Source organism: Rhinopithecus roxellana, chromosome 7 (genome assembly GCF_007565055.1).
Source record: "Rhinopithecus roxellana isolate Shanxi Qingling chromosome 7, ASM756505v1, whole genome shotgun sequence".
Classification (NCBI taxonomy): domain Eukaryota; kingdom Metazoa; phylum Chordata; class Mammalia; order Primates; family Cercopithecidae; genus Rhinopithecus; species Rhinopithecus roxellana.
The window spans coordinates 101554090-101571856 of record NC_044555.1 but is presented as its reverse complement, the minus strand read 5'-3'; the positions used below and the strand labels follow the sequence as shown (position 1 = coordinate 101571856).

Here is a 17767-nt window from a genome sequence, read left to right as displayed (position 1 = left end):
CATTGCCCTTTTATTTTGCAGACATCATAAAGATACATACGATAATTAAAGGAACCCAAATATATGGGAATAAACATATAAACCTGAGGTAGGACTGTTATTATAATGATGGTAAACAATGGGCATATTCAAAATCTGAGTAATTAATACAAACTGTCCAAGACCATTTTTAAATATTGCATGCATATGGAAACTTGGAAAGCAAGAAGGAATCACAAGCAGGGCCATTGGGAAAGCTTGAGAGTCCTAATCCTGCCAGAGGCACTGCAGGGTGTAGACACTTGCAACATTCCTGTCTGACAGCTCCCAGGTGAGTAGATAGATTTGTGTCTTTCCCAGCAGCCTGTGCTGCTATTTAAAAACAGGCATGGTTCCTCTCACTTCTGGTAGGAGCAAAGGCCAGTGGCCTGATGGGACAAATAACCTTTCCTTCTCTGACCCCAGAAAATATCCATATTAATTGGAATTGAATATTGCAATGTACCACCTTTGCATAAGTCTAAAACTTGCAGCCTCTGGCTTCATTATGAGTCAGATGTCAAATGGGAAAGACAGTGAGTGGGTCCTGAAACAAGGCTTTGAGTGTTTTCTGCATCTCTGTGAGCAGCCAGGCTTTCTACTGCTTATACTATTAAAGTTGAATATAAAACTGTCATTTAAAAGAAAGTGAACAAAGGATGAGTTTGTGTCCTTTGTAGGGACATGGATGCAGCTGGAAACCATCATTCTCAGCAAACTATCGCAAGAACAGAAAACCAAACACCGCATTTTCTCACTCATAGGTGGGAACTGAACAATGAGATCACTTGGACTCTGAAAGGTGAACATCACACACCGGGGTCTATTTTGGGGGGGGGGAAGGGGGAAGGATTGCATTGGGAGTTATACCTGACGTAAAGGATGAGTTGATGGGTGCTGACGAGTTGATGGGTGCAGCACACCAACATGGCACAAGTATACATATGTAACAAACCTGCACGTTATGCACATGTACCCTAGAACTTAAAGTATAATAATAATAAAAAAAAAAGAAGAAAAAAAAATAAAAGAAAGTGACAGAGCATCTCTTTCCTTCCCCACTGTATTGTGGGTCCATTGACATTTCCACAGAGAAGTCTTCTTTGAAGTCCCCTTTCTGACAAGGTTTCTCTTCCAACTATTTTCTTCTTCTTCAGCTTTGAATTTATTCTTGTTCATACTTATCTCAGTTGTAATTTTTCATTAATCTACAGGATTATTTGATTAGTGCCTTCCTTGCCAACTGAAGAGCAAATTAGAATAAATCAGGGGCTATATTTATTTTTACTAGGGCTGCCATATTTATCACAGACAAACAAGTAAACAAATAAAATAAAAAACTACAGGACACTCAGCTAAATTTGAATTTCAGATAAACATAGAATAATTTTTAGTATAAGAATGTTGTTTATCTAAAATTCAAATTTAACTGGGAATCCTGTATTTTATCCTGCAACATTTTTAGCCACAGTTTACTTTCAGGGCTTATCACAGTATTAAGAACATTGTAAGAGTTCAATTAAAATATCTTGAATGGATGAATGCCAGACTACAGGGAGGAAGGAAAGTATCATAACATTTTAGACAGTTGCAAATACATAAGATTGCATACTAGTATAATTATAATCCATTTCCAAAAACACTTCCTTAAAGTAAGTTTTCAAAAGCCAGGAACAACCCATAGAGCTCATAGACAAAACTTTTACAGAGTAGTAGTCAGTAAAAATGTCATACCACAATTCCACCATCAACATATTTTCGATTCTCCTGATATCTATACAGAAAAGGTAACAAAAATCATATACACATCACATAATTAACTAAAAACCACATTTGAACCAAAAAGACTCTCCTCATTTTTTACAGTGTTGACTGAAATACAGCAGGCGAAACTCACAAAATATGTAGTTGTAAACAGAAACATTCACTAGAGATAAAGGGGTGTAGAAATAGCCAGGAAAACTGGCAAATAACCCTCATAAGATTTTGAGTGTACCTCAGATATTGTTCTTTGTCATCATTATTATAACTGTTTGACCTAATTGCTGTCTATAAATTAAAAAGCAGATTATTGTCTTCTCAGCCCCTTTTCATGTTTCTCTTTTCTTTCATTAATTTCAACAAATATTGAATGTCTATTGCATGTAAGACAATGTCTAAAACAAAATAAAAATCTGTGTAAATGTGAAAAAAAATACGGTACTGACCTAGTTTTCTGTTGTACCACAGCAATGATCAAACGTTTTCATACAAAAGAATTGATGCATATGTTTTATATAAAAATGAATGCATATAGGGCCGGGCGTGGTGGCTCACGCCTGTAATCCCAGCACTTTGGGAGGCCAAGGCGGGCGGATTACGAGTTCAAGAGATCAAGACCATCCTGGCCAACATGGTAAAACCTCGTCTCTACCAAAAATACAAAAAATCAGCTGGGCGTGGTGGTGCGTGCCTGCAGTCCCAGCTACTCGGGAGGCTGAGGCAGGAAAATCGCTTGAACCCAGGAAGTGGAGGTTGCCGTGAGCCGAGATCACACCACTGCACTCCAGCCTGGCAACAGAGCGAGACTCCGTCGCAAAAAAAAAAAAAAAAAAAAAAAAAAAAAGAATGCATATAAAAGAGTGCCTGTGTCCTACCCCTGCTGCCTCTGTCCTGTGTAACTCCAAGCAATGATCATTCCTCTTCCCCCTTCCCCTCATTGCTACATCAGGTTGTGCTTGTGTGCAAAATTTGATTGCATCTGATCACTTACACATCTTCCAATTATGGCAATGACTTGAGAGCGGGTCCATGACAGAGTCCAGAACCCATCCTATGTGATAGGATGTCAGCATTAACTAATTTCTTCACTCCTCTGTGGCTGACCTCACATGCCTCCCCTTGGGGAGTCTAAATGGCACAACTCTATGTGTGCCACTATGTCAATACATATCAAAGGGTACACACCACTTACATAAACAATTTCCCTTGTAGAAATTCATCTTCAGAATGTAGTGAAGAATGTTCATAAGCATCTGGTTATAAGGACTGCCATCCTGATAATTCTCTTTTGTCACTTCTGGGCCTGAATTTGGGAAGAGAGACCAAATGAGACACAAACCCATGAAGGGGCAGAGGGAAATGTGGTTGTCAGCACACACACACATACACACACACACACTCTCTCACACAAACTGAGACATTTATCACGTTGTGTTGTATTTCTCCTAAGACAGCTTGCTGGACTCAAGGAAGACACATTCAACTCACTAGTGCAAATAGCCACAGGAACTGTGCCTGTAACTGTGCCCTTCAGCAGTGCACAGACTCTGAAAAGATGCCATCCACACAATATAGATAAGGAAATATCAGGACAGTCTGAATAACATGAGGTTGTGAAAATTGATTATGTCACATCCATAGGATGGAATTCCAGAAGGCAATGAAAACGAGTTATAATGAAAGTAATGATGAGACATGACTTCTTGTGTACCAAATTAATGATTCTCATTATTTCTAATGTGTGGAGAAACAGGTACTTTCACACTGTGATACAGGTCATATAAATTAGTAATAGTATTTTGAATTCATTATTAATATAAAATGTTACAGTTCAAAGGGCTTTAAAATGACTCAGGAACTTATTATAAATAAATGCTTACAAACATATTTGCATATACATGAGCATGGCGTTAAGTACATTATTTTTGGTCATAGAAATGGTAAGGGAACTAAATTTTCATTGCTGTAATACTAGTGAAATAAATTTGAGGGCATCCACACAATGAAATACACAGTCCAAAAAAAAAAAAAAAAGTGAGATTTTGTGTTTAAGTATTTTAAAGTATACTTCCATGCAAAAATGGTTATAATAAGGGCAAACTTGGGTTACGAAGATGATAAAAGATCGGCATCCATTTTAGCTTACCCAGTTCTCCAGCTATTTATCCATATGACATAGTTTTCTCTTCCACATAGTAAAAGGCTCCATTTTTTAAATGGAGGCCGTCAGTATTCCTACACACTGGGAATGCCCAACGTTCCACTCAGACTTCTAGAAAATTCTGTAGGGCGGGTTTGGGCCACAACTCCTCCCTCACACTTTCCTACTGTGATGCTCAAGCTGCAGTTCAGGCTTCAGTCACGAGGGGGCACTATCATACCACCATTGTCAAACTTCACAGCCGTGTTTGCATGGAGCAAAAAAAATTCCTCACTTAAAACCTAGCGTATGAATTTACATACAGAATGGCTCTAATTCTGTCAGAATAAAATTGGTAAGTGTAAAAGATGACAGTAAAATCCTCTACTCTGCGGCATCCATAAGATGAAACATGAGATACCTCTAGTGCACACTGGCAGCCCATGGCAGGCAGAATTATTGTAATTTGGTGTATTTTTGAAAGTTTAGTGACTATGTACATTGCATTTTATGTGAATTATCTGTTCATATCTTTTGATGATTTCTCTCCTCATTATTAAGACCTCTTCCATATCAAGGATATTATGTATTAACCATTCTAAATCCTAAATAAATATAGATAGCAAATAAACATATGAACTAGTGAAAGACTATACAATTTCTGTGTTTAAAAGCAATACAACAGAATTGAACACAAATGAGCAATCATATCAATAACAGTAAATTGGCTTAACTCATCTATTAAAAGAAAAGTATTTCAGATTACCTATTGAAGCAAAATCCAAAGCTATGCTTTTCCCAGTGATACACGTAAAACAAATGTATTCATAGAGGTTAAAAATGTAAGGATAAATATACACTAGGCAGTTGACAATATAAAGAAAGTAAGGGTTACAATCTTGATAATTAAGAGAAAAAAACTGAGACCAAAATGGATTTAAAGAGACAAAAAACCACAGTTGATAAAGCCAAAGGCTACAATTCACAAGGAAGATGGGAGCTATTGATACTTACATATGCAGTCATGTGGTAAAAATATTGATAGAACAAAAACTACAGTAGTGCAAAGAGAAGTAGGAAGAAGCACACCATTTAATAATAGATGATTCTACCACATTTCCTGTTATCCAAAAACATTCAGGTGGAGAAAAATTTAGTAACTGTAGAGAAGACTTAAGCAACATAATTCCAAGGGTAGATCTTACAGATACGCTTATTCTAAACTGTGAAGCCTAATATTAGGTAACACACCTACTTTTCATATAAACATGAATCATTCATGAATATTGATTCTATCTGAGGCTGTTAAACAAAACTTGCGCCCAAATGGAAATAGATTAAAATTGCAGAATTTGGTGCATATAATCATAATGAACACAGAGCATGTATGAATTTATCTAGAGTAGCTATCAGAGACTATTTTAAAGCATTAAATACCGATATCAATAAAAATGAAAATAAATGAGTTAAACATTCAATTCAGAAAGCCTGATAAAGAACCACAATGTAAACTAAAAGAATGCAGACAAAAAGAATAGTTAATGGTAAAATTAGAAGTGAATGTAAAGAAATAACATCTCAGCAGAGTTGGGATGAGAAGGAAGCAAACATTGGTGCTGTGAATAATGTGTCAAAAACTGTGCTGGGATCTGGAGGAGAGTTTCCCCTTGAATTCCTCACAATGCTCTCTTGAGTATAAGAATCAAGTTTGTGTGTGTGTGTGTACATATAGACATACGATGTTAAATTAACTAGTTGGAGGACAAGAACACCTATAGTATTAATGTGTGTGTGTGGTTGTATGAAGACAAATATGCAAAAAAATATATATTTTGTCTAGGGATGTTCTCATATATAGTAAAGTAATAAAAAAAATGTGGAGTAAATACTGCATTCTGGATATTGATCATCTCTAGCAGGGAAGAAAGGGCCATGGAGGAGTAAAGTTTTTCTTAACCTGGATTAATTTTATAGTTATCTATACACTTTATCTGAAATATTTCATAAGTAGCAGAGGTTTTAGGGGATATAGTGTTTTTTTTCATAAGTCTAATCCATACTCAGCAAAGGCTTAATATTGAGCCAAGTGGAGAAGTTAAAAATATCAGTCCCATCATAGACTGGGCGCAGTGGCTCACGCCTGTAATTCCAGCACTTAGGGAGGCCGAGGCAGGTGGATCACTTGAAGCCAGGAGTTCGAGACCACCAGCCTGGCCAATACAGCAATCCCATCTGTACTAAAAATACAAAAAAAAAAAAAAATTAGCTGAGTGGTCAATATGTTACATATATGCCATTTCCAATTAGATACATTGTTTAAGAATTGAGGCTGGATCAACGGGTAAAGGGTTCATTGGGAAGCAAATTTGGGGCAAGGCATGGTGGCTCCTGCCTGTGATCACAGAACTTTGGGAGGCCGAGGTGGGAGGATTCCTAGACGTTGGGAGTTCAAGATGAGCCTGAACAACATAGTGAGATCCCATCTCTACAAAAAAAATTTTTTTTAATTAGGCAGGAGTCGTGGCACATGGCTGTAGTCCCAGCTACTCAGGATGTCAGGTGTCTCACACCTGTAATCCCAGCTACTTGGGAGGCTAAGGCAGAAGAATCGACTGAACCCGGGAGCAGAAGCTGCTGTGATCCAAGATCACGCCACTGCACTCTAGCCTGCGTGACACGGCAAGACTCTGTGTCAAAAAAAAAAAAAAATCAATCCCATCATGGTGGAAATTAACATTGGGCTATGTTCTTTGGGATTTTTTTGTGTATACATGTATGCACATGAACTGTACATGCACTACATATGCAACTCATATAATAATTAATATACCATATATATAGTTTAGTACCCTGTCTTTTTTGTTATTTTAGTTTTCCTTTTACCTTAAGTACTAACATGTGGATGAGGCATTCTGGTTAAATTACAAGGTAAAAGACATGATACAACTTTGCTTTTTTTTGAAGGTTCTTGCTCTGTCACCCAGGCTGTAGTACAGTGGTGTGATCACAGCTCACTGTAGACTTGACCTCCTAGGCCCAAGCAGTCCTCCCACCTCAGCATCCTGAGTAGCTGGGACTACAGCCATGTGCCACCACTCCTGCCTAATTTTTAATTTTTTTTGTAGAGATGGGATCTCACTAGGTTGCTCAGGCTCATCTTGAACTCCCAGGCTCAAGGAATCTTCCCACCTTGACCTCCTAAAGTTCTGTGATCAGAGGCAGGAACCACCATGCCTTGCCCCAAATTTGCTTCCCAATGAACCCTTTACCAGTTGATCCAGCCTCAATTCTTAAACAATGCATCTGATTGGAAATGGTATACATGTAACATATTGAATAATATTATATGTTTGGGTCTGCTCCTGAGATTTCTATAGACTTCCTTTAATCTATATATCAAACACTCTGTCCAACAGTTATTTCATTATAGGTTCATGAAACATAATACCTGGCCAAGTATTCCTACTCCTATTATTCACCCTTTTGATAGGTGAAATGAATAATAATAATAAAATATGCTAACAATTATAGGGTATATAGTATTAATAGATAAATTGCTTACTATAGATCACACAACCAAAAAGTGATGGTTCCCAGGGTCAAATTCAGAAACTTCTCGCCCCAAAGCCCACACCTCTAATCACTGTTTCTACACTGAGTGCTCCTCTGTGTTTGGGCTGAGGCCAACAAAGGGAAGGGACTTTCTCAAAGACCTGTGGTCAGTTGAGGGGTTTTGCAGCCAGGGCACAAGGTTAATGATTCTCATCTTCAGTCCAGCTGGTCCATTAATATTCCTGGCTCTTCTGTACTATTTCTTCTTGGGGCCCAATAAGAATTTCAGAGGGATCATGGTGGATGGGAGGCAAGACTAGATTGCAGCTCCCACGCGGAAAGGCAGAGCAGTGTATGGAGACTCGCATCGTGTACTTTTGCTCCAGAACTACTGCAGAAATAAACTAGGAAAGCTGAGAGAACCCACAGACCTTCTGAAAGAAGGAGATTTTTCCTGCAGGACCCAGGAGACACTCCACATACTGTGAGTGCCCAAGCTGTGGAAGTGGAAAAGGGGGATCATCTACCCCTGAACACACACCCTCACTGGGGAACCTGAACGTCTAGATCATGGAAGAAGATTCTGACCTCACCTGGAGCTGAGTCAATTCAGAGAGCCTAGCGAAATACAGGGGTAGAGGAAGCAGGAGGAAAAACCCTGTGGGCTCCCTGGGTCCCCTAGGAAGCCATTTCTGCCTTGTCTCACAGAAGTCCTTGGGGAGGGCTACCAGAGCTACTGGGGAAAGACCACAGGGAGAAGGAAACCTCCAGTTGAACTCTGTAACAATTCGAACTGAATGTGAAGTCTCCTGGCCAGAATTCAGGGGAGGGCATGAATCTGGTGTGCAGACGCCACAGGCAGGGAAGCAACTAGTAGCCTGGGGCAAGTTCTCAGCCCTGCTCACCCAATGCCTGGAAACACAACTCGGTGCTGTTGGGGGGACTATGGTGGGAGTGAGACCAGCCTCTTGGGTTGCATGGGAGCTGGGTGAGGCCTGTGACTGTCAGCTTTCCCCTACTTCCCTGACAACCTGCATGACACAGCAGAGGCAGCCATAATCCTCCTGGGAATTTAACTCCATTGACCTAGGAACCACATTCCCATCCCCCACAGCAGCTGCAGCAAGACCTGCCCAAGGAGAGTCTGAGCTCAGACATGCCTAGCCCTGCCCCCACTTGATGGTCTTTCCCTACCCACACTGGTAGCTGAAGACAAAGGGCATATATTCTTGGGAGTTCTAGGGACCCACCCACCACCTGATCCTCCCTATACTACCACAGCTGATGCTCTCTTCAAAGCGCCACCTCCTGGCAGAAGGCCAACCAGCAAAAAATATTGCAATAAACAACCAAAACCAAGGACCCTCACAGAATCCGTTTTAGCCCCCTGCCACCTCCACTGGAGCAGGTGCTGGTATCCACAGCTGAGAGACCTGCAGATGGTTCACATCACAGGACTCTGCAGACAACCCCCAGTTCCAGCCTGAGCCTGGTAGACCTGCTAGGTGGCTAGATGCAGAAGAGAGATAACAATCACTACAGCTCAGCTCTCAGGAAGCCATATCCCTAGGAAAAGGCGGAGAGTACTACATCAAGAGAACACTCCATGGGACGAAAGAATCTGAACAGCAGCCTTGAGCCCTAGACCTTCCCTCTGACAGAGCCTACCTAAATGAGAAGGAACCAGAAAAACAATTCTAGTAATATGACAAAATAAGGTTCTTTAACAACCCCCAAAAATCACACTAGCTCACCAGCAATGGATCCATACGAAGAAGAAATCCCTGATTTACCTGAAAAAGGATTCAGAAGGTCAGTTATTAAGCTAATCAAAGAGGCACCAGAGAAAGGTGAAGTCCAATTTAAGGAAATAAAAAAAGTGATACAAGAAACGAGGGGAGAAATCTTCAGTGAAACAGATAGCATAAATAAAAAACAATCAAAAGGAAATTATTTCAGGAAATAATAGACGTACTTACAGAAATGCAAAATGCTCTAAAAATTCTCAGTACTAGAATTGAACAAGCAGAAGAAAGAACTTCAGAATGCAAAGACAAGGCTTTCGAATTAACCCAATCCAACAAAAACAAAGAAAAAATAATAAAAAAATGAACAAAGTCTCCAAGAAGTCTGGGATTATGTTAAACGACTAAATCTAAGAATAATCCATGTTCCTGAGGAAGAAGAGAAACCTAAAAGTTTGGAAAACATATTTGGGGGAATAATTGAGGAAAACTTCCCAAGTCTTGCTAGACTTAGACATCCAAATACAAGAAGCTCAAATAACACCTAGGAAATTCATTGCAAAAAGATCATCGCCTAGGCACATTGGCCTCATGTCACCTAAAGTTAAGATGAAGGAAAGACTCTTAAGAGCTGTGAGGTAAAAGCGTCAGGTAACCTATAAAGGAAAACCTATCAGATTAACTGCAGATTTCTCAGCAGAAACCCTACAAACTAGGAGGGATTAGGGTCCTATCTTCAGCCTCCTTAAACAAAACAATTATCAGCCAAGAATTTTGTATCTGGTGAAACTAAGCTTCATAAATGAAAGAAAGATACAGTCTTTTTCAGATGAACAAATGCTGAGGGAATTTGACACTACCAAGCCAGCACTACAAGAAATATTAAAAGGAGCTCTCAATCTTGAAACAAATCCTGGAAACACATCAAAACAGAACCTCTTTAAAGCATAAATCTCACAGGACCTATAAAACAAAAATACAATTTAAAAAAACACAAGGTATACAGGAAAAAAATAGCATGATGAATGGAATAGTACCTCACATCTCAATACTAATCTTGAATATAAATGGCCTAACTGTTTCACTTAAAAGATACAGAATTGCAGAATGGATAAGAATTCACCAACGAACAATCTGCTGCCTTCAAGAGACCAACCTAACACATAAGGACTCACATAAACTTAAGGTAAAGGAGTGGAAAAAAACATTCCATGCAAATGGACACCAAAAGTGAGCAGGAGTAGCTACTCTTATATCAGAAAAAAAAAAAAAAAAAAAAAAACTCTAAAGTAACAGCAGTTACAAAAGACAAAGAGGGACAATATGTAACTATAAAAGGCCTTGCCCAACAGGGAACTATCACAATCCTAAGGATATATGCGCCTAACACCGGAGCTCCCAAATTTATAAAACAATTACTACTACACCTAAGAAATGAGATAGACAGCAACACAATAATAGTGGGGGACTTCAATACTCCATTGATAGCATTAGACAGGTCATCAAGACAGAAAGTCAACAAACAATGGATTGAAACTATACCCGAGAACAAATGAATTTAACATATATTTACAGAACATTCCATTTAACAACCACAGAATATACATTCTATTTAACAGAGAATTTGAAACTACCAAGCCAGCACTACAAGAAATGCTAAAAGGAGCTCTAAATCTTGAAACAAATCTTGGAAACACATCAAAACGAACCTCTTTAAAGCATAAATCTCACAGGACCTACAAAACGAAAATACAATTTAAAAAAACAAAAGGTAGATCAAGATAAACTCCAAGATAGACCATATGATAGGCCACAAAACGAGTCTCAATAAATTTAAGAAAATTGAAATTATATCAAGCACTCTCTCAGACCACAGTGGAATAAAGCTGAAAATCAACTCCAAAAGGAACCTTCAAAACCAGCAAATACATGGAAATTAAATAACCTGCTCCCGAATGACCATTGGGTCAAAAATGAAATCAAGATGGAAATTTAAAAATTCTTCAAACTGAACAACAATAGTGACAGCCTATCAAAACCTCTGGGATACAGCAGAGGTGATGCTAAGAGTAAAGTTCATAGCCCTAAACACCTATGTCAAAAAGTCTAAAAGAGCAAAAACAGACAATCTAAGGTCACGCCTCCAGGAATCAGAGAAACAAGAACAAATCAACCTCAAACCCAGCAGAAGAAAGGAAACAACCAAGATAAGTGCAGAACTAAATAAAATTAAAACTAAGAAAAACAATACAAAAGATAAATGAAACAGAAAGCTGGTTCTTTGAAAAGATAAATAAAATTGATACACCATTAGCAAGATTAACCAAGAAAAGAAGAGAGAAAATCCAAATAAGCTCAATTAGAAACAAAACAGGAGATATTACAACTGACACCACAGAAATATAAAAGATAATTAATTGAAGGCTAATATGAACACCTTTACAGAAATAAACTAGATAACCAAGGGGAGATGGATAAATTCCTGGAAATATACAACCCTCCTAGATTAAACTAGGAAGATATAGAATCTCTGAATAGACCAATAACAAGCAGCGAGATTGAAACTGTAATGTAAAAATTGCCAACAAAAAAAGTCCAGGACCAGATGGATTCATAGCTGAATTCTATCAGACATTCAAAGAAGAATTGCTACCAATCCTATTGACACTATTCTAAAAAACAGAGGAAGAGGGAATCCTCCCTAAACCATTCTGTAAAGCCAGTATCACCTTAATACCAATACCAGGGAAGGACATAACAAAAAAGAAAACTACAGACAAATATCCCTGATGAACACAGATGTAAATATCCTTGGCCAGGCGTGATGGCTCATGCCTGTAATCCCAGCACTTTGGGAGGCCAAGGCAGGTGGATCACTTGAGGTCAGGTGTTTGAGACCAGCCTGGCGTACATGGTGAAACTCCGTCTCTACTAAAAATACAAAAAGTAGCCAGGTGTGGTGGCACGCACTTGTAATCCCAGCTACTTGGGAGGCTGATATGGGCTCGCTTGAACCTGGGAGGTGGCGGAGGCTGGAGTGAGCCAAGATCACACCACTGCATTCTAGCCTGGGCAACAGAGTGAGACTCCATCTCAAAAAAAAAAAGAAAAGAAAAGGAAAAAAATCATCACCAAAATACTAGTGAACTGAATCCAACAACATATCAAAAAGAAAATCCACCATGATCAAGTAGGTTTCATACCAGGGATGCAGGGATGGTTTAACATACACAAGTCATAAATGTGATATACCACATAAACAAATTTAAAAACAAAAATCACATGACCATCTCAACAGACACAGAAAAAGCATTTGACAAAATCCTACATCCCTTTATGATTAAAAATCTCAGAAAAACTGGCATATACGGGACATAACGCAATGTCATAAAAACAATCTATGACAAACCCACAGCCAGCATAATACTGAATGGGGAAAAGTTGAAAGCATTCCCTCTGAGAACTGGAACAACACAAGGATGTCCACTCTCACCACTCCTATTCAACACAGTAGTAGAAGTCCTAACCAGAGAAATCAGACAAGAGACAGAAATAAAGGGGATCCACATTGGAAAAGAGGAAGTTAAACTGTCGCTGTTTGCTGATATGATTGTATACCTAGAAAACCCTGAAGACTCCTCCAAAAAGCTCCTAGGACTGATAAACTAATTCAGCAAAGTTTCCAGATACAAAATTAATATACAGAAATCAGTAGCTCTCCTATACACTAACAGCAACCAAGCTGAGAATCAAATCAAGAACTCAACTCCTTTTTACAATAGCTGCAAAAAAATAAAATAAAATACTTAGGAATACACCTAATCAAGGAGGTAAAAGACCTCTACAAGGAAAACTACAGAACACTGCTGAAAGAAATCAGAGATGACACAAACAAATGGATACACATCCTATGCTCATGGATGAGTACAATCAATATTGTGAAAATGACCACACTGCCAAAAGCAATCTACAAATTCAATGCAATTCCCATCAAAATACCACCATCATTCTTCACAGAACTAGCGAAAACAATGCTAAAATTAACATGGAACCAAAAAAGAGCCTGTATAGCCAAAGCAAGACTAGGCAAAAAGAACAAATCTGGAGGCATCACATTACCTTATTTCAAACTATACTATAAGGCCATAGTCACCAAAACAGCATGGTACTGGTATAAAAATAGGTACATAGACTAATATAACAGAATAGAGAACCCAGAAACAAAGCCAAATACTTAGAGCCAACTGATCTTCGACAAAGCAAACAAAAACATCAAGTAGGGAAAGGACACCCTATTCAACAAATGGTGGTGGGATAATTGGCAAGCCACATGTAGAACAATGAAACTGGATCCTCATCTCTCATCTTATAAAAAATCAACTAGAGATGGATCAAGAACTTAAATCTAAGGCTTGAAACTATAAAAATTCTAGAAGATAACATCAGAAAAACCATTCTAGGTATTGGCTTAGGCAAGGATTTCATGGTAAGAAACCAAAAGCAAATGCAATGAAAACAAAGATAAATTGCTGGGACTTAATTAAACTAAAGAGCTTTTGCATGGCAAAAGGAACAGTCAGCAGAGTAAACAGACAACTCACAGAGTGGGAGAAAATCTTCACAATCCATACATCTGATAAAGGACTAATATCCACAGCTTACAACAAACTCAAACAAATAAACAAGAAAAAAAAACAAACAAACCCATCAAAAAGTGGGCCAAGGACATGAATAGACAATACTCAAAAGAAAATATACAAATGGCCAACAAACATGAAGAAAAGCTCAACATCACTGATCATCAGGGAAATACAAATAAAAACCACAATGGAATATCACCATACTCCTGCAAGAATAGCCATAATCAAAAAATTAAAAAAAAAAAATAGACGTTGGTAGAGATGCAGTGAAAAGGAAACCCTTCTACACTGCTGGTAGGAATGTAAACTAGTACAACCACTATGGAAAACAGTGTGGAGATTCCTTAAAGAACCAAAAGTAGAACTACCATTTGATCCAGCAATCCCACTACTGGGTATCCACCCAGAGAAAAAGAAGTCATTATACAAAAAAGATACTTGTACCCACACATTTATAGCAGCACAATTTGCGATTGCAAAAATGTGGAAGCAACCCAAATGCCCATCAATCAATGAGTAGACAAGGAAACTGTGGTATATATCTATATATGTGATGGAATACTACTCAGCCATAAAAAGGAATGAATTAATGGCATTTCCAGCAACCTGTATGGGATTGGAGATTATTATTGTTAGTGAAGTAACTCAGGAATGTAAAACCAAACATTGTATGTTCTCACTCATAAGTGGCAGCTAAGATAGGAGGATGCAAAGAATGACACAATGGAATTTGGGGACTCAGGGGGAAAGGGTAGGAAGGAAGTGAGGGATAAAAGTCTACAGGTTGGGTTCAGTGTATACTGCTCAGGTGATAGGTGCACCAAAATCTCACAAAATACCACTAAAGAACTTACTCATGTAACCAAATACCACCTGTTCCCCAAAAACGTGGAAATTTAAAAAAAAGTAAATAACTAGTATTGTACAAATACAAAAGAAATGAAAAGGAAAATAAAATAAAATAACAAAAATGAAAGAAATTCCTTTACCCATGTCACCCTAGAAAGAAAGTAAGAAACCAAAAATCATGTGGAATAAAAAGAATGAAAAGACCTCAGGTCACTTTCTGCAGCTACATTTCCAGATACACTCTGTTTCAAATCTTCTATTTTATTACACGTAGGTATTTTATCTTGGTACCAGCAATCTTTCTTCTAAGAATCTATCCCAAAAACACAATGAAAAAAGACCAAATGGCATAAACACAAGGCCATTACTGGCAGAACCAATCATAACAGCAGGAGACTAGAAATAAAACAAATGTCCACCAATAAGGGATTTATTGAATAATCTAAGGTACATCTATATCCTAGAATACTATGCAGCAATAAAAAGCAAGGACTCCTTCTCTATACTGCTATGTATTGATCTCTAGAATATATTCTTAAGTGGAAAAAATGAGGTGTAGAAATATGTTTGAGCTGTTGCTGTTTATTATGGGAGACATTAGCCACACATGGCTATTTAAATTTAGGTTGATTAAATTTAGATGAAATTAATAATTCAGTTCTTCAATCACAATCACCACATTCTGAGTGTTCAACAACCACAGGAACCTAGTGGCTACTGTGGTGAACAGTGTAGACATAGACTCTTTTTATCTCTGCAGAAATCGTATTGGACTCCACTGAAGTAGAGTAGCCTACTTTTAAACCATAAAATAGGAGAAAATAATGTATTTGCTTATAATTTTAAAATTAGAAGGGCAAAACAAACATTGATAAAAATGATTATGCATAAAGGGATAGAAGAGCAGCCCAGGATTAAAGACAATCATGTGTATTATCTCAAAATATAACACATATTTAATGGTTTCAAGCACTGAAAAGGATAAGTAATAATGACCAACCCAATAGTAATGGGCAACTCTAGTACCAAGAATGAGACCTGTAAAACATTTCCCACTAGAAAGAACCAGACTCCCTTGGAAAAATGTCTGACTCCAGGTCTGGGGTAGGAATGGTACAAGAGGAGTCTAGACCAAACTAACATACTCAAAACCATGTCAAGAATAAGCTGAGCTAAAGGAGCTTCCATTCACAAAGATAGAAAAATCTGAACATCAATAAAAATACTGCAATAGGTTAAAACACATCAAATACAGAAACATCTGGAATTTATGAAAACACTTTAAAGTAATAATAGAACAGAACAAAACAAAACAAAAGCAACTCATTGCTCCCCTTTGAAGAATCCTAGGAGAACAACCCATTATTTTGAAAAGTAGAAATACAACAAAAGAATTAAACATTCATCTTATTTTCCTATGCATACCATACTAACCTATAGTTGATGAGGGGATGTTTCTTTTATAGAATAATTCAAGCTAATAAATGCCAAAAATAGAATTAGAACATCACCCTGCTACAACTTTTAATGAAATGTGGATTTATACAACAATCTTTAGAGGCTGCAAAATACTTGAGGTATAATGCAGATGGGAATTTTTATAATCAGTAAATCCAACAACTTTTGAACCTAGTGATCAAAGGAGAGACAACTAGATACAATGAGCCTCGTCCTGGTATAATGCTATAGGAATAAACACCACCACATATTAGGTACTTCTGCCAAGAAATCTGAATTGGATCAAGACTCTAAATCTAATACAAATTTAAAGGAAAAGAAGTTGCCAGTGGAATATAATAAACAACACAATAAGGATATAAGTCAGCAAAATCCACAAAGCAAACTCCACAGGGCAAAATATCTTAAGCAAATAAATTGGAATGTGTGATGGTTAATTTTATGTGTCAACTTGACTGAGCAACAAAGGGCCCAGATGTTTTGTCAAACATTATTCTGGGCTGGGCACGGTGGCTCATGCCTGTAATCCCAGCACTTTGAAAGGCCGAGGTAGGCAGATCACTTAAGGCCAGGAGTTCAAGACCAGCCGGGCCAACAGCAAAACCCTGTCTCTACTAAAAACACAAAAATTATCCAGGTGTGGTGGCACACGCCTGTAATCCCAGCTACTGAGGTGGCTGAGGCAGGAGAATTGCTTGAACCTGGGAGGTGGAGGTTGCAGTGAGCTGAGATGGTGCCACTGCACTCCAGCCTGGGCAACAGAGTGAGATCTTGTCTTAAAAAAAAAAAAAGTTATTCTTGGTGTGTCTTTGATGGTATCTCTGGATGAGATTAACATTCAGATGGGCGAACTGAGTAAAGCAGTTTGCCTTCTCTAATGTGCATGGGCCTCGTCCAATCAATTGAAGATGTGAACAGAACAAAAAGGCTGACCAGGAGGAATTTCTCTGCCTCATTTGCTGAACTGAAACATTGGTCTTTTCCTGCCTTTGGACATGAATTCAAATCACCTTTTCTTGTGTTTCTAGCCAGTAGCCTTTTGGCCTGGAATTTACAACATTAACTCTCCTGATTCTCAGACCTTCAGTTTTGAATAGGAACTATACCATAGGCTCTCCTGGAAATCAAGTTTGCCTACTGCAGATGTTGACAAACCTCAGCCTTCATAATTACATGAGCCAATTACTTATAATAAATCTTTATCACTATGGCTCAACTTATAATTTTTCACCATTATGGTGGTACAAAAGTGATATGTATCCAGTAGAAACTGTGCTTTGAGTACTCATACAACTGTTTTTCACTTTCTGTATAGTATTCAATAAATTACACAAGATATTCAATATTTTGTTATAAAATAGACTTTGTATTGAATGATTTTGCCCAGGTGTAGGCTAATGTAAGGGTTCTGAGTGTGTTTAAGGCAAATTAGGTTAAGCTGTGATGTTCAGTAGGTTAGGTGTATTAAGTGCATTTTTGACTTATGATATTTTCAACTTAGGATAGGTTTATTGGAATGTAACTCCGTAATAAGGACCCTCTGTGTGTATATGTGTGTGTACATATGTGTGTGTGTTTGTGTGTGTGTATACACATACAGGCAT

General features: G+C 38.0%; 1 long non-coding RNA gene across 1 annotated transcript in view; it reads right to left on the bottom strand.

Moving 5' to 3' along the window:
• The window catches only part of LOC104674997, a 121385-nt gene that overhangs the window by 32262 nt on the left and 71356 nt on the right, over positions 1-17767 (bottom strand). The window contains exon 7 of the long non-coding RNA XR_004058267.1: positions 2972-3082. This is a non-coding gene — a long non-coding RNA (uncharacterized LOC104674997). The remainder of the gene's footprint in view (positions 1-2971; positions 3083-17767) is intronic.